The following is a 21,843-nucleotide window of genomic DNA, read 5'->3' on the forward strand; positions in this document are numbered from 1 at the left end:
CTCATTGTTCCAGATTGGCCACGAAGGACCTGGTATCCAGATCTGCAGGAAATGCTCACAGAAGATCCGTGGCCACTTCCTCTAAGACAGGACCTGTTGCAACAGGGGCCCTGTCTGTTCCAAGACTTACCGCGGCTGCGTTTGACGGCATGGCGGTTGAACGCCGGATCCTAGCGGAAAAGGGTATTCCAGATGAGGTCATTCCTACGCTAATAAAGGCTAGGAAGGACGTGACATCTAAACATTATCACTGTATATGGCGAAAATATGTTTCTTTGTGTGAGGCCAGGAATGCTCATACGTAAGAATTCCACCTGGGCCACTTCCTTCACTTCCTACAAACTGGAGTGAATTTGGGCCTAAAATTAGGCTCTATTAAGGTTCAGATTTTGGCCTTATCCATTTTCTTTCAAAAGGAATTGGCCTCTCTTCCTGAAGTAAGTACAAACTTTTGTGAAGGGAGTACTGCATATTCAGCCTCCTTTTGTACCTCCGGTGGTCCCTTGGGACCTTAACGTGGTGTTAAGGTTATGGTTTGAACCACTTAAAATGGTGGAGTTTAAATATCTCACTTGGAAGGTGGTCATGTTATTAGCCTTGGCTTCCGCTAGGCGAGTGTCGGAATTAGCAGCTTTATCACATAAAATCCCCTATCTGGTTTTCCATATGGATAGAGCGGAATTGCAGACCCGTCCTCAATTCCTGCTAAAAGTGGACTCATCCTTTCATATGAACCAACCTATTGTGGTGCCTGTGGCTACGCGTGACTTGGAGGATTCCGAGTCCCTTGATGTGGTCAGGGCTTTGAAAATTTACGTGGCCAGAACGGCTAGAGTCAGAAAAACAGAAGCACTGTTTGTCCTGTATGCAGCCAACAAGATTGGCACCCCTGCTTCAAATCAGACTATTGCTCTCTGGATCTGTAACACGATTCAGCAGGCGCATTCTATGGCGGGATTGCCGTTGCCTAATTCAGTCAAGGCCCATTCCACTAGGAAGGTGGGCTCTTCTTGGGCAGCTGCCCGGGGGTCTCGGCACTACAGCTGTGCCGAGCTGCTACTTGGTCGGGTTCAAACACCTTTGCAAAGTTCTATAAGTTTGATACCCTGGCTGAGGAGGACCTCCTGTTTGCTCAATCGGTGCTGCAGAGTCATCCGCAGGAGCCCGTTTGGGAGCTTTGGTATAATCCCCATGGTCCTTACGGAGTCCCCAGCATCTTTTAGGACGTAAGAGAAAATAAGATTTTAAACCTACCGGTAAATCTTTTTCTCGTAGTCCGTAGAGGATGCTGGGTGCCCGTCCCAAGTGCGGACTACTTCTGCAAGACTTGTATATAGTTATTGCTTACATAAGGGTTATATGTTAGTTTTCATCGGTCTTGGACTGATGCTATGTTGTTTTCATACTGTTAACTGGGTAGTATATCACAAGTTATACGGTGTGATTGGTGTGGCTGGTATGAATCTTGACCTTGGATTAACAAAAATCCTTTCCTCGTACTGTCCGTCTCCTCTGGGCACAGTTTCTCTAACTGAGGTATGGAGGAGGGGCATAGAGGGAGGAGCCAGTGCACACCCAGATCTAAAGTCTTTCTTAAAGTGCCCATGTCTGCTGCGGAGCCCGTCTATCCCCCATGGTCCTTACGGAGTCCCCATCATCCTCTACGGACTACGAGAAAAAAAATTTACCGGTAGGTTTAAAATGTTATTTTTTTCTCTGCAACCCACTGCTAAATTGTGCTTCCTAGCTGTTTTTTATAAAATCACTTAATTAAATCTAACTCTGATTACGTCAGAGAAGGCCAGGTACCCTACACCATAAGAGGGGGTTTGACATTTTGACTTGTCTACTTAAAGATCACCAAAATCTGATCACAAGGTCAATTACATCCCTGGGTGGGATTGAACCACCAACCTTTTGGTTAATAGCCCATGTAAGTGAAAGAGATCCTGAAGCACTCACTCATCATGGGAAAGTACCAATGTGTTTCTTACAAAAATTCTCCAGATTATTGACTTTTTAAAGTTTTTCTAGGAAACGTTCTAGATAAATGCTTATTAGCCTTTGTCAGTATCTACTTTTGCAAGGTGTCTATGTGGCGCAATCGGTAAGCATGTTTGGCTATTAACCAAAAGGTTGGTGGTTCAATCCCACCCAGGGATGTAAATAACCTTGTAATCAGATTTTGGTGATCTTTAAATAGACAAGTCAAAATTTCAAACCTCCTCTTATGGTGTAGGGTACCTGGCCTTCTCTGATGTAATCAGAGTTAGATTTGATTAAGTGATTTTATAAAAAAACAGCTAGGAAGCACAATTTAGCAGTGGGTTGCAGAGAAAAAAAATTATGCTGGCAGAAAAGTCCAATTTAGTGACGAAACAGCTCTTCATTTTCTGATTTTATGTTTATGCTAACAAATTTGCTCTCTGAAAAGTGTCCACAAAGCCAAGTCTCTGATTAACACCTTTGTAGGGATGGTTTTTCACCTATTACTGAATTAAACTTGCTTCATTGGAAAGGCAGCAAGATGCATCCTCATTTCAATGTCTACTGAAATAATACAGGTTGACACCAGGAAACATAAACGTCACTGCATCCTTGCTGCTTCCTCATGGGGAAGTCTGTTTAATGTGAAAACAAGGTGATATCTAATCAGCACACAGGTAAGGAATTAAGAAAATCTTTCTTTATGGGTGAAGATGTTTCTCACAAAATTGTTGCACCAAAGCATCATTGAAATTCAAGCTGGAAAGATGATTTTAATATATCACTTGTACATTTTGTACTGCTCTTCTGGTGACAATGTAGTTTGTTTTTGTCAATTACCATTTTAATAATAGGGTAAAGAAAATTAAGTGGATTTTTGAAAGAAAACAATACTGTCAATATACTATTAAAACAAATTAAAATGGTAAAAGTTATTGTACTTTAAGTAAAAATAAAAGAGCCAAAATATCAATCCCAGTTTTGGATTACTTTAATTAACAAAAAACAATGCATATAGCAGAGGATAGTTTCAATCTGCCTACCTCTGGGTTATGGGCCCAGCATGCTTCCGTTGCAGTACTCTGCTGCTCATGTAAGTGCAAGAGATCCTGAAGCACTCACTCATCATGGGAAAGTACCAATGTGTTTCTTACAAAAACTCTCCAGATTATTGACTTTTTAAAGTTTTTCTAGGAAACGTTCTAGATGAATGCTTATTAGCCTTTGTCAGTATATACTTTTACGAGGTGTCTCTGTGGTGCAATCGGTTAGCATGTTTGGCTATTAACCAAAAGGTTGGTGGTTCAATCCCACCCATGGATGTAATTGACCTTGTGATTAGATTTTGGTAATCTTTAAGTAGACAAGTCAAAATGTCAAACTCCCTCTTATGGTGTAGGGTACCTGGCCTTCTCTGATGTAATCAGAGTTAGATTTGATTAAGTGATTTTATAAAAAACAGCTAGGAAGCACAATTTAGCAGTGGGTTGCAGAGAAAAAAAACTATGCTGGCAGAAAAGTCCAATTGAGTGATTAAACAGCTCTTCATTTTCTGATTTTATGTTTATGCTAACAAATTTGCTCTCTGAAAAGTGTCCACAAAGTAAAGTCTCTGATTAACACCTTTGTAGGAATGGTTTTTCACCTATTACTGAATTAAACTTGCTTCATTGGAAAGGCAGCAAGATGCATCCTCATTTCAATGTCTACTGAAATAATACAGGTTGACACCAGGAAACATAAACGTCACTGCATCCTTGCTGCTTCCTCATGGGGAAGTCTGTTTAATGTGAAAACAAGGTGATATCTAATCAGCACACAGGTAAGGAATTAAGAAAATCTTTCTTTATGGGTGAAGATGTTTCTCACAAAATTGTTGCACCAAAGCATCATTGAAATTCAAGCTGGAATGATGATTTTAATATATCACTTGTACATTTTATACTGCTCTTCTGGTGACAATGTAGTTTGTTTTTGTCAATTACCATTTTAATAATAGGGTAAAGAAAATTAAGTGGATTTTTGAAAGAAAACAATACTGTCAATTTACTATTAAAACAAATTAAAATGGTAAAAGTTATTGTACTTTAAGTAAAAATAAAAGAGCCAAAATATCAATCCCAGTTTTGGATTACTTTAATTAACAAAAAACAATGCATATAGCAGAAGATAGTTTCAATCTGCCTACATCTGAGTTATGGGCCCAGCATGCTTCCGTTGCAGTACTCTGCTGCTCATGTAAGTGCAAGAGATCCTGAAGCACTCACTCATCATGGGAAAGTAGCAATGTGTTTCTTACAAAAACTCTCCAGATTATTGACTTTTTAAAGTTTTTCTAGGAAACGTTCTAGATGAATGCTTATTAGCCTTTGTCAGAATGGACTTTTACGAGGTGTCTCTGTGGTGCAATCGGTTAGCATGTTTGGCTATTAACCAAAAGGTTGGTGGTTCAATCCCACCCAGGGATGTAATTGACCTTGTGATCAGATTTTGGTGATCTTTAAGTAGACAAGTCAAAATTTCAAACCCCCTCTTATGGTGTAGGGTACCTGGCCTTCTCTGATGTAATCAGAGTTAGATTTGATTAAGTGATTTTATAAAAAACAGCTAGGAAGCACAATTTAGCAGTGGGTTGCAGAGAAAAAAAAATTATGCTGGCAGAAAAGTCCAATTGAGTGATTAAACAGCTCTTCATTTTCTGACTTTATTTTTATGCTAACAAATTTGCTCTCTGAAAAGTGTCCACAAAGCCAAGTCTCTGATTAACACCTTTGTAGGAATGTTTTTTCACCTATTACTGAATTAAACTTGCTACATTGGAAAGGCAGCAAGATGCATCCTCATTTCAATGTCTACTGAAATAATACAGGTTGACACCAGGAAACATAAACGTTACTGCATCCTTGCTGCTTTCTCATGTGGAAGTCTGTTTAATGTAAAAAACAAGATAATATCTAATCAGCACACAGATAAGGAATTAAGAAAATCTTTCTTTATGGGTGAAGATGTTTCTCACAAAATTGTTGTCCCAATGCATCATTGAAATTCAAGATGGAAGATGATTTTAATATATCACTTGTACATTTTGCATTGCTCTTCTGGTGACAATGTAGTTTGTTTTTGTCAATTACCATTTCAGTAATAGGGTAAAGAAAATTAAGTGGATTTTTTAAAGAAAACAATGCTGTCAATATACTATTAAAACAAATTAAAATGATAAAAGTTATTGTACTTTAAGTAAAAATAAAAGAGCCAAAATATCAATCCCAGTTTTTGATTACTTTAATTATAAAAAAAAATGCACATAGCAGAGGATAGTTTCGATTAATCGACCTCTGGGTTATGCGCCCAGCATCCTTCCATTGCACTACTCTGCTGCTCTTGGAAGTCCGAGAGATCCTGAAGACTAAATTGATTAAAGGCCTAAAAGTACTGGACTATAAGGAAAGACTTACTAGGCTGAATATGTATACACTAGAAAAGAGGTGCCTAAGAGGAGATATTATTAATATCTTCAAATATGTAAAGATACATAACAAAGAGTTATCAGAGGAATTATTTATTAAAAGAACACGTGGTCACTCGCTGCGACTGGAGGAAAGTTCAGAACGCAATGGAGGAAAGGTTTCTTCACTGTTAGGGCAATCAGGATGTGGAATTCCCTGCCAGGGAAGGTGGTAATGGCGGACTCTGTAATTGGATTTAAAAAAGGAATGGATACATTTCTGAATGAAAAAGCTATCCAAGGTTATAATACTTAAAATATCAACATGGTTAATCCGGGGGTAACATGAGTTATAGTAGCTAACTAGTCATAAAACATTATTCAGCAAGTATGTAGAATCATCACAACTTAAAACAGGTTGAACACGATGGGCAATTTGCCTCTATTCAACCTCAAAAACTATGTTACTATATGTTACTATATTACTGTAGTATACAGAACACCACAATGCAATGAGCAGTGATAGTGAGCACTGATGAGGATACTAGAACTGACACTGAGCAGCAAGATGCAGCACTGGACTATTAGTAATGTACTGTAGTATGCTGAGCACCACAATGCAGCACAAGACAATGAGCAGTGATACTGAGCACTGATGAGGATACTACTGAGAACTGACACTGAGCAGGAGAGACACACTACTAGTATTACTGAGCAGCAATAAGTAACCACTGATACTGAGCACTGATATTGAGATTTCCACTGAGAGAACATAGCCACGTCCTCTCCGCTCTCTCTTCAATGCACGAGTAAAAATGGCGGCAACGCGCAGCTCTATATATAATATCCGAATCTCGCGAGAATCCGACAGCGGGATGATGACATTTTCCCTTGTTCAGGTTTTCCGAGTCAGGCGGGAACAACCGAGCCTGCCTCAGACCAGTGTAAACCACGTGGAGTTCGTGGGGAATTCGGTTCTCGGAGAACCGAACCCGCTCCTCTCTACCTTATACCCATCAATTTTTTTTATTTTCAATCTAAGCCCCTGCAGTTTTCTGTAAGCATCTGCTTCGCTATGATGATCAACAAGTCACAAGGGCAAACACTCAGGGCTTGAGGCATAGATCTTTGGACTAGCTGCTACAAGCATGGCAGAGGTGTCACTATCACTGGTGACACCCAGAGAGGTGTCGAGGGAGATTGTAATGCAGTGCGTGCAAATAAGCAGCGCAATGGTAAAAAGGAGGCATGATTTCATAGGTAGGGGCGTGGCCTGGTGGCCTGAATCTACATTTTGTTGCTCCGGGTGTCCCGGGGGTTGGGTGCTGCACCCGGGGACTAGTGTGTAAGCGGTGCTGGCTCCTGCACAGTGACAGGGCATGGCCACCCAGTATGACACCTCCCTTCTTGACCATGCTGTAATTGCAGTCGCACTGCAGTTCAGCGTGATCATAAACAATGGTGTAGCCTCCTGCTGGTGCAGACTGTATGTGCGCGCAGGAAGCCGCCACCATTTTTGTGATCACAGCGGCTGAATGTGATGTCATACAGCCGCTGTGACCACGCCCCCTGTGTCTCCTCCATTGCAGACCCCATTTTGAAGCCTTGCCCCCGCACTGCTCCATCCCTGACTTGGAAATGGAGTGTTGCTGACCCCACTCTCCCCCCCTGCCCCGATTGACAGGCAGAGGCGATCGCATGCAGGCACATGCGTATGCTCTTAGCAATTTTTGCAGTTGGATCGCTTATTGTGATTGCAATCCAACCTGAATCAGGCCCTATTACCTATCACAATGCGCTGCGGGCAGTACAAAATTGGGTTAATATAGGAGAAAAACCCCCAGACCTGTGCTCCTTAACTGTACCTGGTGGCTAGTGGAGCGGCTGCCCAGTAATCAGTGTCCACCCCAGTGCGCACACGGCCCACCCCCTACGGCCACGCTCCCCTTAATCAGCGGCCTCGTGATCCGGAAGGGCGGTGTGTGTGTGTGACTGACCTTAGGAAGAAACCGGAGCCTCCGCTGCAGTGACCCAGCAACCAGGGCACGGGAGTATACAGCGCCGCTGGGAGTGATGAAGCTGCAGTAAAGATGTCTATTAGACCTAGCCTGCTGCAGCCCTTGTAGATTCTCATAAAACAAGTTCTTCTTTTCTTGTCAAAATTAATAGCTAAGAATAGGCTGCCTGAGGCAGGCCCCTGTTAAGTGGCCTGCTACTGAAGGCACCAACTACAAACTGAGCTCCCTGTTCATGGAAGCGGGGTTATAGAGGAGGATGCGCTGAGCATCTTGGGAACAGTCAAAAGCTTTGAGCCGGTTGGTGCCTCAGATCAAGATCCTACTCTACACCCCAATGTGAATCCTTGTGGAGTCCAGTGTACCCCACAGAAGAAATTAATGTGTCACACCCATTGGCAGCAACCTTAGAATAGCTGCTGACGGGCACAATTGAGAAAGGAAGGGGGGGGGGCATTTGAATCCAGCACATAGATGCAATTCAAATATGTAATTTGTACCTTCCTATTTTAAAATATAATGGATGAACCTCACCCTGTGAGAACAATCTTCATGATCAAGAGATCTAATATGTAAAATAAGTATGAGTTGGGATAGGGCTGGGGAGGGTGGCAGCTCGGGCAGCCCCTCCCCTGTCAAGTTAAGGAGATTCAACTGAGGAAGCACAAGGGAACTCTCGTCTGGGGACAACAACTGCAGGGAGACCACATCTTTTCAGATGAACATGGGAGGGCGGAAGGCTGCCTAATACTGAAGCACCATCAAATATCAAACCATATCCAACAACTAGTACAAGCATTCCTGGGGGAAGGTCTGCAGCAGACGGATTTGCATACGGTGATGTCATCCAAGCAGTGGGCCAAAGTTGGCTGGAACCCTCATCTGCATATAAAAAGAGAAAAGGGGCATGCAGGGCATGGCGGCCTTTTGCAGTGCTTGGATGACCCCTAGTTTGCATTAAACACCCCCACCCTCCTTTGGTGTGGGGCTCATGTTGGCCATGCCCCATCCCCTGAAGCATTCATGCTGATTTCTTGCAGCAGCTGGGCACTGTAACAGCTCCAGAGCTGCTCTGTAAGGCAAGTAAAAGGGTGTGGGCCCTGCAGCACCACCTGTAGTTCGCATTGTGCGTTGGAAGGCACAAAGTAAGCAGACGGGAGGAGAAGTCAGGATAGTACACAAGGGCATCCTTTTCTCTTAGTCCGTAAAGGATGCTGGGGTCACATTAAGAACCATGGGGTATAGACGGGATCCGCAAGAGACATGGGCACTTTAAGACTTTCAAAGGGTGTGAACTGGCTCCTCCCTCTATGCCCCTCCTCCAGACTCCAGTTATAGGAACTGTGCCCAGGGAGACGGACATTTCGAGGAAAGGATTTATTGTTAAACTAAGGTGAGCATCTTACCAGCTCACACCTTAAGCATGCCGCAGAACGTGGCATTCAACAGAACACAAGCCAACGGCATGAACAATTGCAGCAAAAAGCTGACCAGAACCGTAACACAACATGTGTATAACCACAAGTAATAACTGCAGACACAGTATGGACTGGGACGGGTGCCCAGCATCCTCTACGTACTAAGAGAAAAGGATTTACCGGTAGGTATTAAAATCCTATTTTCTCATACGACCTAGAGGATGCTGGGGTCACATTAAGAACCATGGGGTTATACCAAAGCTCTTGAACGGGTGGGAGAGTGCGTACGACTCTGCAGCACCGAATGACCCAACTTGAGGTTATCATCAGCCAAGGTATCAAACTTGTAAAACTTAGCAAAAGTGTTTACTAAATAGCTGCTCGGCAAAGTTGCAATGCTGAGACTCCCCGACCAGCTGCCCAGGATGAACCCACCTTTCTAGTAGAATGGGTCTTCACCTAATTCAGTAACGGCAATCCTGCCGTGGAATGAGCATGCTGAATCTTACCACAGATTCAGCGCATAATGGTCTGCATGGAAGCAGGACACCCAATCCTGTTGGGAGCATACAGGACAAACAGAGCCTCTGTTTTCCTAATCTGAACCGTTCTGGTGACATAAATTTTCAAAGTTCTGACCACAGCCAGAGACTTTGACTCAACGAAGGTGTCAGTGGCCAAAGGCACCATGTGGAAAGATGAACCACCTTTGGCAGAAATTGTTGACGTGTCCTCAATTCTGCTCTATCTTCATGAAAGATCAAATAAAGGCTCTTGTGATACTGCATGGTTTGTACTGTTTTCCATGTGCTCCCAGATCTTTCAAGCAAGTAGCATGGTCAAGAAAGTTCTGTTTGAAAAGAAACAAACATTTACTGTCATTGTTATGCAAATAAACTTACATTAAAGCTAACAAGAAAGCACACTCGTTCTGTCTTTAAACTGATAAAAGAAACCCCAATAATATGGGGCATGCAAAAATTGAGATAAAACTCAGTTTTGCTCCTCTCCACGGAAATCTTTAATAAAAGGCGAAATATTTGTTAGTTCTGAAGAGAAACCAGAGCATGACCAAGATTCCACCTGTCGCCTGAGTGCCATGCCAGCAGTTCTCATTCAGCTCAAAGTGAGCACCCAATTTGAATGAAAGAAAGCAGATTTCTCACCAGGCTTCCCCTTGCTATAAACATGGTTTGTACTCTTTTCCATGTGCTCCCAGATCTTTCAAACAATTAGTGTGGTCAAGAAAGTTCTGTTTGAAAAGAAACAAACATTGACTGTCATTTCTATGCAAATGAGCTTACATTAAAGCACACTCGTTCTATCTTTAAACCGATAAAATAAAACCCCAATAAGATGGGGCATGCAAAAATTGAGATAAAACTCAGTTTTGCTCCTCTTCACGGAAATCTTTAGTAAAAGGCGAAAGATTTGTTCGTTCTGAAGAGAAACCACAGCATGACCAAGATTCTACCTGTCGCCTGAGTGCCATGCCAGCAGTCCTCATTCAGCTCAAAGTGAGCACCCAATTTGAAAGAAAGAAAGAAAGCAGATTTCTCACCAGGCTTCCCCTTGCTATAAACATGGTTTGTACTCTTTTCCATGTGCTCCCACATCTTTCAAGCAATTAGTATAGTCAAGAAAGTTCTGTTTGAAAAGAAACAAACATTTACTGTCATTTCTATGCAAATGTGCTTACATTAAAGCACACTCGTTCTATCTTTAAACTGATAAAAGAAACCCCAATAAGACGGGGCATGCAAAAATTGAGATAAAACTCAGTTTTGCTCCTCTCCACGGAAATCTTTAGTAAAAGGCGAAAGATTTGTTCGTTCTGAAGAGAAACCAGAGCATGACCAAGATTCCACCTGTCGCCTGAGTGCCATGCCAGCAGTCCTCATTCAGCTCAAAGTGAGCACCCAATTTGAAAGAAAGAAAGCAGATTTCTCACCAGGCTTCCCCTTGCTATAAGCATGGTTTGTACTCTTTTCCATGTGCTCCCAGATCTTTCAAGCAATTAGTATGGTCAAGAAAGTTCTGCTTGAAAAGAAACAGACATTTATTGTCATTGTTATGCAAATAAACTTACATTAAAGCTAACAAGAAAGCACACTCGTTCTGTCTTTAATCCGATAAAAGAAACCCCAATAATATGGGGCATGCAAAAATTGAGATAAAACTCAGTTTTGCTCCTCTCCACGGAAATCTTTAGTAAAAGGCGAAAGATTTGTTCGTTCTGAAGAGAAACCAGAGCATGACCAAGATTCCACCTGTCGCCTGAGTGCCGTGCCAGCAGTCCTCATTCAGATCAAAGTGAGCGCCCAATTTGAAAGAAAGCAGATTTCTCACCTGTCTTCTCCTTGCTATAAGCATGGTTTGTACTGTATTCCATGTGCTCCCAGATCTTTCAAGCAAGTAGCATGGTCAAGAAAGTTCTGTTTGAAAAGAAACAAACATTTACTGTCATTTCTATGCAAATGAGCTTACATTAAAGCACACTCATTCTATCTTTAAACCGATAAAAGAAACCCCAAAAAGATGGGGCATGCAAAAATTGAGATAAAACTCGGTTTTGCTCCTCTCCACGGAAATCTTTAGTAAAAGGCGAAAGATTTGTTCGTTCTGAAGAGAAACCAGAGCATGACCAAGATTTTTATCTGAAAATATGTGTTCTCCCTGCAGTTGTTGTCCCCAGATGAGAGTTCCCTTGTGCTGCCTCAGTTGAATCTCCTTTACTTGACAGGGGGATGCTCGAGCAGCGACCCTCCCCAGCTCTAGCCCAACTCCTACTTACCTGCCAGGTGAGATACTATGATCATGAAGGTGCTTCTCCCAGGGCAAGGCTCACCCATTGCACTCTGGGTGTGCTGCTTCTGCGTTTTCCCCAAATGTGGGAAACTTGACTGCATAATTTGTGTTTCCCCTGGTCGGCTCTCGTATAATTCAGATCTCTTTGTCTCAGGTCTCTCTCCAGCCTAGTTTGCTGTCTGTTTCCACTTCTCTTTTCTTGAGCCGCTCCCTTCTATGCCCTTGCGCACTATCCTGACTTCTACCGTCTGCTTACTTCGTGCCTTCCAACGCACAATGCAAACTACAGGTAGTGCTGCAGGGCCCACACCCTTTTACTTGCCTTACAGAGCGTCTCTGGAGCAGTTACAGTGCCCAGCTGCTGCAAGAAATCAGCTTGAATGCTTCAGGGGCTGGGGCATAGCCAACATGAGCCCCACACCGAAGGAGGGTGGAGGTGTGTAATGCGAACTAGGGGTCATCCAAGCGCCGCAAAAGGCCGCCATGCCCTGCACGCCCCTTGTCTCTTTTCATATGCAGACGAGGGTTGAAGCCAACTTTGACCCACTGTTTGGATGACATCACCATATGCAAATCCATCTGCTGCAGGCCTTCCCCCAGGAATGCTTGCACTAGTTGTTGCATTTGGTTTGTTGTTTGGGGGTGCTTCAGTATTAGGCAGCCTTCTGCCCTCCCATGTTCATCTGAAAATATGTGTTCTCCCTGCAGTTGTTGTCCCCAGATGAGAGTTCCCTTGTGCTGCCTCAGTTGAATCTCCTTTACTTGACAGAGATGTGCCTGAGCAGCGGCCCTCCCCAGCCCTATCCCAAATCATACTTATTTTGCATAGGCGATACCATGGTCATGAAGATTGTTCTCCCAGGGTGAGGTTCATTCATTGCATTCTGGGTATGCTGACCCCTGTGATTTCCCCAAATGTGGGAAACTCGACTGCATTATTTGTGGTAGTGGGGGACTGTGTTTGTGCTTTCCTCTGGTCAGCTCTGGTAAAAATCAGATTTCTTTATATCAGATCTTCCTCTAGCCTTGTTCTTCTTTCGAGAGTTCCCTTGTGCTGCCTCAGTTGGATCTCTTTCACTTGAGAGGGGGGTGCCCGAGCAGCGACCCTCCCCAGCTCTAGCCCAACTCCTACTTACCTGCCAGGTGAGATACTATGATCATGAAGGTGCTTCTCCCAGGGCAAGGCTCACCCATTGCACTCTGGTTGTGCTGCCCCTGCGATTTCCCCAAATGTGGGAAACTTGACTGCATAATTTGTGTTTCCCTTGGTCATCTCTCGTATAATTCAGATCTCTTTGTCTCAGGTCTCTCTCCAGCCTAGTTTGCTGTCTGTTTCCACTTCTCTTTTCTTGAGCCGCTCCCTTCTATGCCCTTGCGCACTATCCTGACTTCTCCCGTCTGCTTACTTCGTGCCTTCCAACGCACAATGCAAACTACAGGTAGTGCTGCAGGGCCCACACCCTTTTACTTGCCTTACAGAGCAGCTCTGGAGCAGTTACAGTGCCCAGCTGCTGCAAGAAATCAGCTTGAATGCTTCAGGGGCTGGGGCATAGCCAACATGAGCCCCACACCGAAGGAGGGTGGAGGTGTGTAATGCGAACTAGGGGTCATCCAAGCGCCGCAAAAGGCCGCCATGCCCTGCACGCCCCTTTTCTCTTTTCATATGCAGACGAGGGTTGAAGCCAACTTTGACCCACTGCTTGGATGGCATCACCATATGCAAATCCATCTGCTGCAGGCCTTCCCCCAGGAATGCTTGCACTGGTTGTTGCATTTGGTTTGTTGTTTGGGGGTGCTTCAGTGTTAGGCAGCCTTCTGCCCTCCCATGTTCATCTGAAAATATGTGTTCTCCCTGCAGTTGTTGTCCTCAGATGAGAGTTCCCTTGTGCTGCCTCAGTTGAATCTCCTTTACTTGAAAGAGATGTGCCTGAGCAGCGGCCCTCCCCAGCCCTATCCCAAATCATACTTATTTTGTATAGGAGAGACCATGGTCTTGAAGATTGTTCTCCCAGGGTGAGGTTCATTCATTGCATTCTGGGTATGCTGACCCCTGTGATTTCCCCAAATGTGGGAAACTCAACTGCATTATTTGTGGTAGTGGGGGACTGTGTTTGTGCTTTCCTCTGGTCAGCTCTGGTAAAAGTCAGATTTCTTTGTTTCAGATCTTCCTCTAGCCTTGTTCTTCTTTCGAGAGTTCCCTTGTGCTGCCTCAGTTGGATCTCCTTCACTTGACAGGGGGGTGCCCGTGCAGCGACTCTCCCCAGCTCTAGCCCAACTTCTACTTACCTGCCAGGTGAGATACTATAATCATGAAGGTGCTTCTCCCAGGGCAAGGCTCACCCATTGCACTCTGGATGTGCTGCCCCTGCGATTTCCCCAAATGTGGGAAACTTGACTGCATAATTTGTGTTTCCCCTGGTCGGCTCTCGTATAATTCAGATCTCTTTGTCTCAGGTCTCTCTCCAGCCTAGTTTGCTGTCTGTTTCCACTTCTCTTTTCTTAAGCCGCTCCATTCTATGGCCTTGCGCACTATCCTTACTTCTCCCGTCTGCTTACTTTGTGCCTTCCAATGCACAATGCAAACTACAGGTAGTGCTGCAGGGCCCACACCCTTTTACTTGCCGTACAGAGCAGCTCTGGAGCAGTTACAGTGCCCAGCTACTGCAAGAAATCAGCTTGAATGCTTCAGGGGCTGGGGCATAGCCAACATGAGCCCCACACCGAAGGAGGGTGGAGGTGTTTAATGCGAACTAGGGGTCATCCAAGCGCCGCAAAAGGCCGCCATGCCCTGCACGCCCCTTTTCTCTTTTCATATGCAGACGAGGGTTGAAGCCAACTTTGACCCACTGCTTTGGATGACATCACCATATGCAAATCCATCTGCTGCAGGCCTTCCCCCAGGAATGCTTGCACTAGTTGTTGCATTTGGTTTGTTGTTTGGGGGTGCTTCAGTATTAGGCAGCCTTCTGCCCTCCCATGTTCATCTGAAAATATGTGTTCTCCCTGCAGTTGTTGTCCCCAGATGAGAGTTCCCTTATGCTGCCTCAGTTGAATCTCCTTTACTTGAAAGAGATGTGCCTGAGCAGCGGCCCTCCCCAGCCCTATCCCAAATCATACTTATTTTGCATAGGAGATACCATGGTCATGAAGATTATTCTCCCAGTGTGAGGTTCATTCATTGCATTCTGGGTATGCTGACCCCTGTGATTTCCCCAAATGTGGGAAACTCGACAGCATTATTTGTGGTAGTGGGGGACTGTGTTTGTGTTTTCCTCTGGTCAGCTCTGGTAAAAGTCAGATTTCTTTGTCTCAGATCTTCCTCTAGCCTTGTTCTTCTTTCGAGAATTCCCTTGTGCTGCCTCAGTTGGATCTCCTTCACTTGACAGGGGGGTACCCGAGCAGCGACCCTCCCCAGCTCTAGCCCAACTCCTACTTACCTGCCAGGTGAGATACTATGATCACGTAGGTGCTTCTCCCAGGGCAAGGCTCACCCATTGCACTCTGGGTGTGCTGCTCCTGCGATTTCCCCAAATGTGGGAAACTTGACTGCATAATTTGTGTTTCCCCTGGTCGGCTCTCGTATAATTCAGATCTCTTTGTCTCAGGCTCTCTCCAGCCTAGTTTGCTGTCTGTTTCCACTTCTCTTTTCTTAAGTGCCTTCCAATGCACAATGCAAACTACAGGTAGTGCTGCAGGGCCCACACCCTTTTACTTGCCGTACAGAGCAGCTCTGGAGCTGTTACAGTGCCCAGCTGCTGCAAGAAATCAGCTTGAATGCTTCAGGGGCTGGGGCATAGCAAACATGAGCCCCACACCGAAGGAGGGTGGGGGTGTTTAATGTGAACTAAGGGTCATCCAAGCGCCGCAAAAGGCCGCCATGCCCTGCATACCCCTTTTCTCTTTTCATATGCAGATGAGGGTTCCAGCCAACTTTGGCCCACTGCTTGGATGACATCACCGTATGCAAATCCGTCTTCTGCAGAACTTCCCCCAGGAATGCTTGTACTAGTTGTTGCATTTGGTTTGTTGTTTGGGGGTGCTTCAGTATTAGGCAGCCTTCTGCCCTCCCATGTTCATCTGAAAATATGTGTTCTCCCTGCAGTTGTTGTCCCCAGATGGGAGTTTCCTTGTGCTGCCTCAGTTGAATCTCCTTTACTTGACAGAGATGTGCCTGAGCAGCGGCCCTCCCCAGCCCTATCCCAAATCATACTTATTTTGCATAGGAGATACCATTTTCATGAAGATTGTTCTCCGAGGGTGAGGTTCATTCATTGCATTTTGGGTATGCTGACCCCTGTGATTTCCCCAAATGTGGGAAACTCGACTGCATTATTTGTGGTAGTGGGGGACTGTGTTTGTGCTTTCCTCTGGTCAGCTCTGGTAAAAATCAGATTTCTTTATATCAGATCTTTCTCTAGCCTTGTTCTTCTTTCGAGAGTTCCCTTGTGCTGCCTCAGTTGGATCTCTTTCACTTGAGAGGGGGGTGCCCGAGCAGTGACCCTCCCCAGCTCTAGCCCAACTCCTACTTACCTGCCAGGTGAGATACTATGATCATGAAGGTGCTTCTCCCAGGGCAAGGCTCACCCATTGCACTCTGGTTGTGCTGCCCCTGCGATTTCCCCAAATGTGGGAAACTTGACTGCATAATTTGTGTTTCCCTTGGTCATCTCTCGTATAATTCAGATCTCTTTGTCTCAGGTCTCTCTCCAGCCTAGTTTGCTGTCTGTTTCCACTTCTCTTTTCTTGAGCCGCTCCCTTCTATGCCCTTGCGCACTATCCTGACTTCTCCCGTCTGCTTACTTCGTGCCTTCCAACGCACAATGCAAACTACAGGTAGTGCTGCAGGGCCCACACCCTTTTACTTGCCTTACAGAGCAGCTCTGGAGCAGTTACAGTGCCCAGCTGCTGCAAGAAATCAGCTTGAATGCTTCAGGGGCTGGGGCATAGCCAACATGAGCCCCACACCGAAGGAGGGTGGAGGTGTGTAATGCGAACTAGGGGTCATCCAAGCGCCGCAAAAGGCCGCCATGCCCTGCACGCCCCTTTTCTCTTTTCATATGCAGACGAGGGTTGAAGCCAACTTTGACCCACTGCTTGGATGGCATCACCATATGCAAATCCATCTGCTGCAGGCCTTCCCCCAGGAATGCTTGCACTAGTTGTTGCATTTGGTTTGTTGTTTGGGGGTGCTTCAGTATTAGGCAGCCTTCTGCCCTCCCATGTTCATCTGAAAATATGTGTTCTCCCTGCAGTTGTTGTCCCCAGATGAGAGTTCCCTTGTGCTGCCTCAGTTGAATCTCCTTTACTTGACAGAGATGTGCCTGAGCAGCGGCCCTCCCCAGCCCTATCCCAAATCAAACTTATTTTGCATAGGAGAGACCATGGTCTTGAAGATTGTTCTCCCAGGGTGAGGTTCATTCATTGCATTCTGGGTATGCTGACCCCTGTGATTTCCCCAAATGTGGGAAACTCAACTGCATTATTTGTGGTAGTGGGGGACTGTGTTTGTGCTTTCCTCTGGTCAGCTCTGGTAAAAGTCAGATTTCTTTGTTTCAGATCTTCCTCTAGCCTTGTTCTTCTTTCGAGAGTTCCCTTGTGCTGCCTCAGTTGGATCTCCTTCACTTGACAGGGGGGTGCCCGTGCAGCGACTCTCCCCAGCTCTAGCCCAACTTCTACTTACCTGCCAGGTGAGATGCTATAATCATGAAGGTGCTTCTCCCAGGGCAAGGCTCACCCATTTTACTCTGGATGTGCTGCCCCTGCGATTTCCCCAAATGTGGGAAACTTGACTGCATAATTTGTGTTTCCCCTGGTCGGCTCTGGTATAATTCAGATCTCTTTGTCTCAGGTCTCTCTCCAGCCTAGTTTGCTGTCTGTTTCCACTTCTCTTTTCTTAAGCCGCTCCATTCTATGGCCTTGCGCACTATCCTTACTTCTCCCGTCTGCTTACTTTGTGCCTTCCAATGCACAATGCAAACTACAGGTAGTGCTGCAGGGCCCACACCCTTTTACTTGCCGTACAGAGCAGCTCTGGAGCAGTTACAGTGCCCAGCTAATGCAAGAAATCAGCTTGAATGCTTCAGGGGCTGGGGCATAGCCAACATGAGCCCCTCACCGAAGGAGGGTGGAGGTGTTTAATGCGAACTAGGGGTCATCCAAGCGCCGCAAAAGGCCGCCATGCCCTGCACGCCCCTTTTCTCTTTTCATATAAAGACGAGGGTTGAAGCCAACTTTGACCCACTGCTTTGAATGACATCACCATATGCAAATCCATCTGCTGCAGGCCTTCCCCCAGGAATGCTTGCACTAGTTGTTGCATTTGGTTTGTTGTTTGGGGGTGCTTCAGTATTAGGCAGCCTTCTGCCCTCCCATGTTCATCTGAAAATATGTGTTCTCCCTGCAGTTGTTGTCCCCAGATGAGAGTTCCTTTATGCTGCCTCAGTTGAATCTCCTTTACTTGACAGAGATGTGCCTGAGCAGCGGCCCTCCCCAGCCCTATCCCAAATCATACTTATTTTGCATAGGAGAGACCATGGTCATGAAGATTATTCTCCCAGTATGAGGTTCATTCATTGCATTCTGGGTATGCTGACCCCTGTGATTTCCCCAAATGTGGGAAACTCGACAGCATTATTTGTGGTAGTGGGGGACTGTGTTTGTGTTTTCCTCTGGTCAGCTCTGGTAAAAGTCAGATTTCTTTGTCTCAGATCTTCCTCTAGCCTTGTTCTTCTTTCGAGAATTCCCTTGTGCTGCCTCAGTTGGATCTCCTTCACTTGACAGGGGGGGTACCCGAGCAGCGACCCTCCCCAGCTCTAGCCCAACTCCTACTTACCTGCCAGGTGAGATACTATGATCACGTAGGTGCTTCTCCCAGGGCAAGGCTCACCCATTGCACTCTGGGTGTGCTGCTCCTGCGATTTCCCCAAATGTGGGAAACTTGACTGCATAATTTGTGTTTCCCCTGGTCGGCTCTCGTATAATTCAGATCTCTTTGTCTCAGGTCTCTCTCCAGCCTAGTTTGCTGTCTGTTTCCACTTCTCTTTTCTTAAGTGCCTTCCAATGCACAATGCAAACTACAGGTAGTGCTGCAGGGCCCACACCCTTTTACTTGCCTTACAGAGCAGCTCTGGAGCTGTTACAGTGCCAAGCTGCTGCAAGAAATCAGCTTGAATGCTTCAGGGGCTGGGGCATGGCCAACATGAGCCCCACACCGAAGGAGGGTGGGGGTGTTTAATGCGAACTAAGGGTCATCCAAGCGCCGCAAAAGGCCGCCATGCCCTGCATACCCCTTTTCTCTTTTCATATGCAGATGAGGGTTCCAGCCAACTTTGGCCCACTGCTTGGATGACATCACCGTATGCAAATCCGTCTTCTGCAGACCTTCCCCCAGGAATGCTTGTACTAGTTGTTGCATTTGGTTTGTTGTTTGGGCGTGCTTCAGTATTAGGCAGCCTTCTGCCCTCCCATGTTCATCTGAAAATATGTGTTCTCCCTGCAGTTGTTGTCCCCAGATGAGAGTTCCCTTGTGCTGCCTCAGTTGAATCTCCTTTACTTGACAGAGATGTGCCTGAGCAGCGGCCCTCCCCAGCCCTATCCCAAATCATACTTATTTTGCATAGGAGATACCATGGTCATAAAGACTGTTCTCCCAGGATGAGGTTCATTCATTGCATTCTGGGTATGCTGACCCCTGTGATTTCCCCAAATGTGGGAAACTCAACTGCATTATTTGTGGTAGTGGGGGACTGTTTTTGTGTTTTCCTCTGGTCAGCTCTGGTAAAAGTCAGATTTCTTTGTCTCAGATCTTCCTCTAGCCTTGTTCTTCTTTCGAGAGTTCCATTGTGCTTCCTCAGTTTGATCTCCTTCACTTGACAGGGGGGTACCCGAGTAGCGACCCTCCCCAGCTCTAGCCCAACTCCTACATACCTGCCAGGTGAGATACTATGATCATGAAGGTGCTTCTCCCAGGGCAAGGCTCACCCATTGCACTCTGGGTGTGCTGCTCCTGCGATTTCCCCAAATGTGGGAAACTTGACTGCATAATTTGTGTTTCCCCTGGTCGGCGCTTGTATAATTCAGATCTCTTTGTCTCAGGTCTCTCTCCAGCCTAGTTTGCTGTCTGTTTCCACTTCTCTTTTCTTGAGCCCCTGCCGTCTATGCCCTTGTGCACTCTCCTGACTTCTCCTGTCTGCTTACTTTGTGCCTTCCAACGCACAATGCGAACTACAGGTAGTGCTGCAGGGCCCACACCCTTTTACTTGCCTTACAGAGCAGCTCTGGAGCTGTTACAGTGCCCAGCTGCTGCAAGAAATCAGCTTGAATACTTCAGGGGCTGGGGCATAGCCAACATGAGCCCCACACCGAAGGAGAATGGAGGTGTTTAATGCGAACTAGGGGTCATCCAAGCACCGCAAAAGGCCGCCATGCCCTGCATAACCCTTTTTTCTTTGCATATGCAGATGAGGGTTCCAGCCAACTTTGGCCCACTGCTTGGATGACATCACCGTATGCAAATCCGTCTTCTGCAGACCTTCCCCCAGGAATGCTTGTACTATTTGTTGCATTTGGTTTGTTGTTTGGGGTGCTTCAGTATTAGGCAGCCTTCTGCTCTCCCATGTTCATCTGAAAATATGTGTTCTCCCTGCAGTTGTTGTCCCCAGATGAGAGTTCCCTTGTGCTGCCTCAGTTGAATCTCCTTTACTTGACAGAGATGTGCCTGAGCAGCGGCCCTCCCCAGCCCTATCCCAAATCATACTTATTTTGCATAGGAGATACCATGGTCATGAAGATTGTTCTCCCAGGGTGAGGTTCATTCATTGCATTCTGGGTATGCTGACCCCTGTGATTTCCCCAAATGTGGGAAACTCGACTGCATTATTTGTGGTAGTGGGGGACTGTGTTTGTGCTTTCCTCTGGTCAGCTCTGGTAAAAGTCAGATTTCTTTGTCTCAGATCTTTCTCTAGCCTTGTTCTCTTTTTGAGAGTTTCCTTGTGCTGCCTCAGTTGGATCTCCTTCACTTGACAGGGGGGTGCCCGAGCAGCGACCCTCCCCAGCTCAAGCCCAACTCCTACTTACCTGCCAGGTGAGATACTATGATCAGGAAGGTGCTTCTCCCAGGGCAAGGCTCACCCATTGCACTCTGGGTGTGCTGCTCTTACGATTTCCCCAAATGTGGGACACTTGATTGCATAATTTGTGTTTCCTCTGGTCGGCTACTCGTATAATTCAGATCTCTTTGTCTCAGGTCTCTCTTTAGCCTAGTTTGCTGTCTGTTTCCACTTCTCTTTTCTTGAGCCCCTGCCTTCTATGCCCTTGTGCACTCTCCTGACTTCTCCTGTCTGCTTACTTTGTGCCTTCCAACGCACAATGCGAACTACAGGTAGTGCTGCAGGGCCCACACCCTTTTACTTGCCTTACAGAGCAGCTCTGGAGCTGTTACAGTGCCCAGCTGCTGCAAGAAATCAGCTTGAATACTTCAGGGGCTGGGGCATAGCCAACATGAGCCCCACACCGAAGGAGAATGGAGGTGTTTAATGCGAACTAGGGGTCATCCAAGCACCGCAAAAGGCCGCCATGCCCTGCATAACCCTTTTTTCTTTGCATATGCAGATGAGGGTTCCATCCAACTTTGGCCCACTGCTTGGATGACATCACCGTATGCAAATCCGTCTTCTGCAGACCTTCTCCCAGGAATGCTTTTACTAGTTGTTGCATTTGGTTTGTTGTTTGGGGGTGCTTCAGTATTAGGCAGCCTTCTGCCCTCCCATGTTCATCTGAAAATATGTGTTCTCCCTGCAGTTGTTGTCCCCAGATGAGAGTTCCCTTGTGCTGCCTCAGTTGAATCTCCTTTACTTGACAGAGATGTGCCTGAGCAGCGGCCCTCCCCAGCCCTATCCCAAATCATACTTATTTTGCATAGGAGATACCATGGTCATGAAGATTGTTCTCCCAGGGTTAGGTTCATTCATTGCATTCTGGGTATGCTGACCCCTGTGATTTCCCCAAATGTGGGAAACTCAACTGCATTATTTGTGGTAGTGGGGGACTGTGTTTGTGCTTTCCTCTGGTCAGCTCTGGTAAAAGTCAGATTTCTTTGTCTCAGATCTTCCTCTAGCCTTGTTCTTCTTTCGAGAGTTCCCTTGTGTTGCCTCAGTTGGATCTCCTTCACTTG

The 21,843-nt window shown here is 45.9% G+C and overlaps 23 non-coding genes and 1 pseudogene across 23 annotated transcripts; 19 read left to right on the forward strand and 5 right to left on the reverse strand.

The window, feature by feature from the left end:
* Positions 1-4,380: 4,380 nt before the first annotated feature.
* On the forward strand, positions 4,381-4,454 carry TRNAN-AUU (transfer RNA asparagine (anticodon AUU)). Its single transcript has one exon. It is a non-coding gene; the product is annotated as a tRNA-Asn (tRNA).
* Positions 4,455-9,817: 5,363 nt separating this feature from the next.
* LOC134992047 (U5 spliceosomal RNA) lies at positions 9,818-9,933 on the reverse strand. The gene has a single exon (XR_010196241.1). It is a non-coding gene; the product is annotated as a U5 spliceosomal RNA (small nuclear RNA).
* Positions 9,934-10,208: 275 nt separating this feature from the next.
* LOC134992011 (U5 spliceosomal RNA) lies at positions 10,209-10,324 on the reverse strand. The gene has a single exon (XR_010196208.1). It is a non-coding gene; the product is annotated as a U5 spliceosomal RNA (small nuclear RNA).
* A 278-nt stretch (positions 10,325-10,602) lies between these two features.
* On the reverse strand, positions 10,603-10,718 carry LOC134991993 (U5 spliceosomal RNA). The gene has a single exon (XR_010196191.1). It is a non-coding gene; the product is annotated as a U5 spliceosomal RNA (small nuclear RNA).
* A 286-nt stretch (positions 10,719-11,004) lies between these two features.
* On the reverse strand, positions 11,005-11,120 carry LOC134991977 (U5 spliceosomal RNA). Its single transcript, XR_010196176.1, has one exon. It is a non-coding gene; the product is annotated as a U5 spliceosomal RNA (small nuclear RNA).
* Positions 11,121-11,390: 270 nt separating this feature from the next.
* LOC134991984 (U5 spliceosomal RNA) lies at positions 11,391-11,506 on the reverse strand. Its single transcript, XR_010196183.1, has one exon. It is a non-coding gene; the product is annotated as a U5 spliceosomal RNA (small nuclear RNA).
* Positions 11,507-11,650: 144 nt separating this feature from the next.
* LOC134991890 (U1 spliceosomal RNA) lies at positions 11,651-11,813 on the forward strand. The gene has a single exon (XR_010196111.1). It is a non-coding gene; the product is annotated as a U1 spliceosomal RNA (small nuclear RNA).
* Positions 11,814-12,484: 671 nt separating this feature from the next.
* On the forward strand, positions 12,485-12,648 carry LOC134992165 (U1 spliceosomal RNA). The gene has a single exon (XR_010196353.1). It is a non-coding gene; the product is annotated as a U1 spliceosomal RNA (small nuclear RNA).
* A 152-nt stretch (positions 12,649-12,800) lies between these two features.
* Positions 12,801-12,963, forward strand: LOC134992542 (U1 spliceosomal RNA). The gene has a single exon (XR_010196693.1). It is a non-coding gene; the product is annotated as a U1 spliceosomal RNA (small nuclear RNA).
* A 671-nt stretch (positions 12,964-13,634) lies between these two features.
* Positions 13,635-13,798, forward strand: LOC134992190 (U1 spliceosomal RNA). The gene has a single exon (XR_010196377.1). It is a non-coding gene; the product is annotated as a U1 spliceosomal RNA (small nuclear RNA).
* A 152-nt stretch (positions 13,799-13,950) lies between these two features.
* Positions 13,951-14,113, forward strand: LOC134992575 (U1 spliceosomal RNA). Its single transcript, XR_010196719.1, has one exon. It is a non-coding gene; the product is annotated as a U1 spliceosomal RNA (small nuclear RNA).
* A 672-nt stretch (positions 14,114-14,785) lies between these two features.
* On the forward strand, positions 14,786-14,949 carry LOC134992315 (U1 spliceosomal RNA). The gene has a single exon (XR_010196495.1). It is a non-coding gene; the product is annotated as a U1 spliceosomal RNA (small nuclear RNA).
* A 152-nt stretch (positions 14,950-15,101) lies between these two features.
* On the forward strand, positions 15,102-15,264 carry LOC134992502 (U1 spliceosomal RNA). Its single transcript, XR_010196661.1, has one exon. It is a non-coding gene; the product is annotated as a U1 spliceosomal RNA (small nuclear RNA).
* A 614-nt stretch (positions 15,265-15,878) lies between these two features.
* LOC134992201 (U1 spliceosomal RNA) lies at positions 15,879-16,042 on the forward strand. Its single transcript, XR_010196387.1, has one exon. It is a non-coding gene; the product is annotated as a U1 spliceosomal RNA (small nuclear RNA).
* A 152-nt stretch (positions 16,043-16,194) lies between these two features.
* On the forward strand, positions 16,195-16,357 carry LOC134992543 (U1 spliceosomal RNA). Its single transcript, XR_010196694.1, has one exon. It is a non-coding gene; the product is annotated as a U1 spliceosomal RNA (small nuclear RNA).
* A 671-nt stretch (positions 16,358-17,028) lies between these two features.
* LOC134992151 (U1 spliceosomal RNA) lies at positions 17,029-17,192 on the forward strand. The gene has a single exon (XR_010196339.1). It is a non-coding gene; the product is annotated as a U1 spliceosomal RNA (small nuclear RNA).
* Positions 17,193-17,344: 152 nt separating this feature from the next.
* On the forward strand, positions 17,345-17,496 carry LOC134991949 (U1 spliceosomal RNA; annotated as a pseudogene).
* A 683-nt stretch (positions 17,497-18,179) lies between these two features.
* LOC134992358 (U1 spliceosomal RNA) lies at positions 18,180-18,343 on the forward strand. Its single transcript, XR_010196530.1, has one exon. It is a non-coding gene; the product is annotated as a U1 spliceosomal RNA (small nuclear RNA).
* A 153-nt stretch (positions 18,344-18,496) lies between these two features.
* On the forward strand, positions 18,497-18,659 carry LOC134992503 (U1 spliceosomal RNA). The gene has a single exon (XR_010196662.1). It is a non-coding gene; the product is annotated as a U1 spliceosomal RNA (small nuclear RNA).
* Positions 18,660-19,274: 615 nt separating this feature from the next.
* On the forward strand, positions 19,275-19,438 carry LOC134992281 (U1 spliceosomal RNA). Its single transcript, XR_010196463.1, has one exon. It is a non-coding gene; the product is annotated as a U1 spliceosomal RNA (small nuclear RNA).
* Positions 19,439-19,590: 152 nt separating this feature from the next.
* LOC134992454 (U1 spliceosomal RNA) lies at positions 19,591-19,753 on the forward strand. The gene has a single exon (XR_010196617.1). It is a non-coding gene; the product is annotated as a U1 spliceosomal RNA (small nuclear RNA).
* A 670-nt stretch (positions 19,754-20,423) lies between these two features.
* On the forward strand, positions 20,424-20,587 carry LOC134992237 (U1 spliceosomal RNA). Its single transcript, XR_010196422.1, has one exon. It is a non-coding gene; the product is annotated as a U1 spliceosomal RNA (small nuclear RNA).
* Positions 20,588-20,739: 152 nt separating this feature from the next.
* LOC134992574 (U1 spliceosomal RNA) lies at positions 20,740-20,903 on the forward strand. The gene has a single exon (XR_010196718.1). It is a non-coding gene; the product is annotated as a U1 spliceosomal RNA (small nuclear RNA).
* Positions 20,904-21,574: 671 nt separating this feature from the next.
* Positions 21,575-21,738, forward strand: LOC134992531 (U1 spliceosomal RNA). Its single transcript, XR_010196688.1, has one exon. It is a non-coding gene; the product is annotated as a U1 spliceosomal RNA (small nuclear RNA).
* Positions 21,739-21,843: the final 105 nt, after the last annotated feature.

This window comes from Pseudophryne corroboree, unplaced genomic scaffold, assembly GCF_028390025.1.
Source record: "Pseudophryne corroboree isolate aPseCor3 unplaced genomic scaffold, aPseCor3.hap2 scaffold_121, whole genome shotgun sequence".
NCBI classification, from domain to species: Eukaryota; Metazoa; Chordata; class Amphibia; order Anura; family Myobatrachidae; genus Pseudophryne; species Pseudophryne corroboree.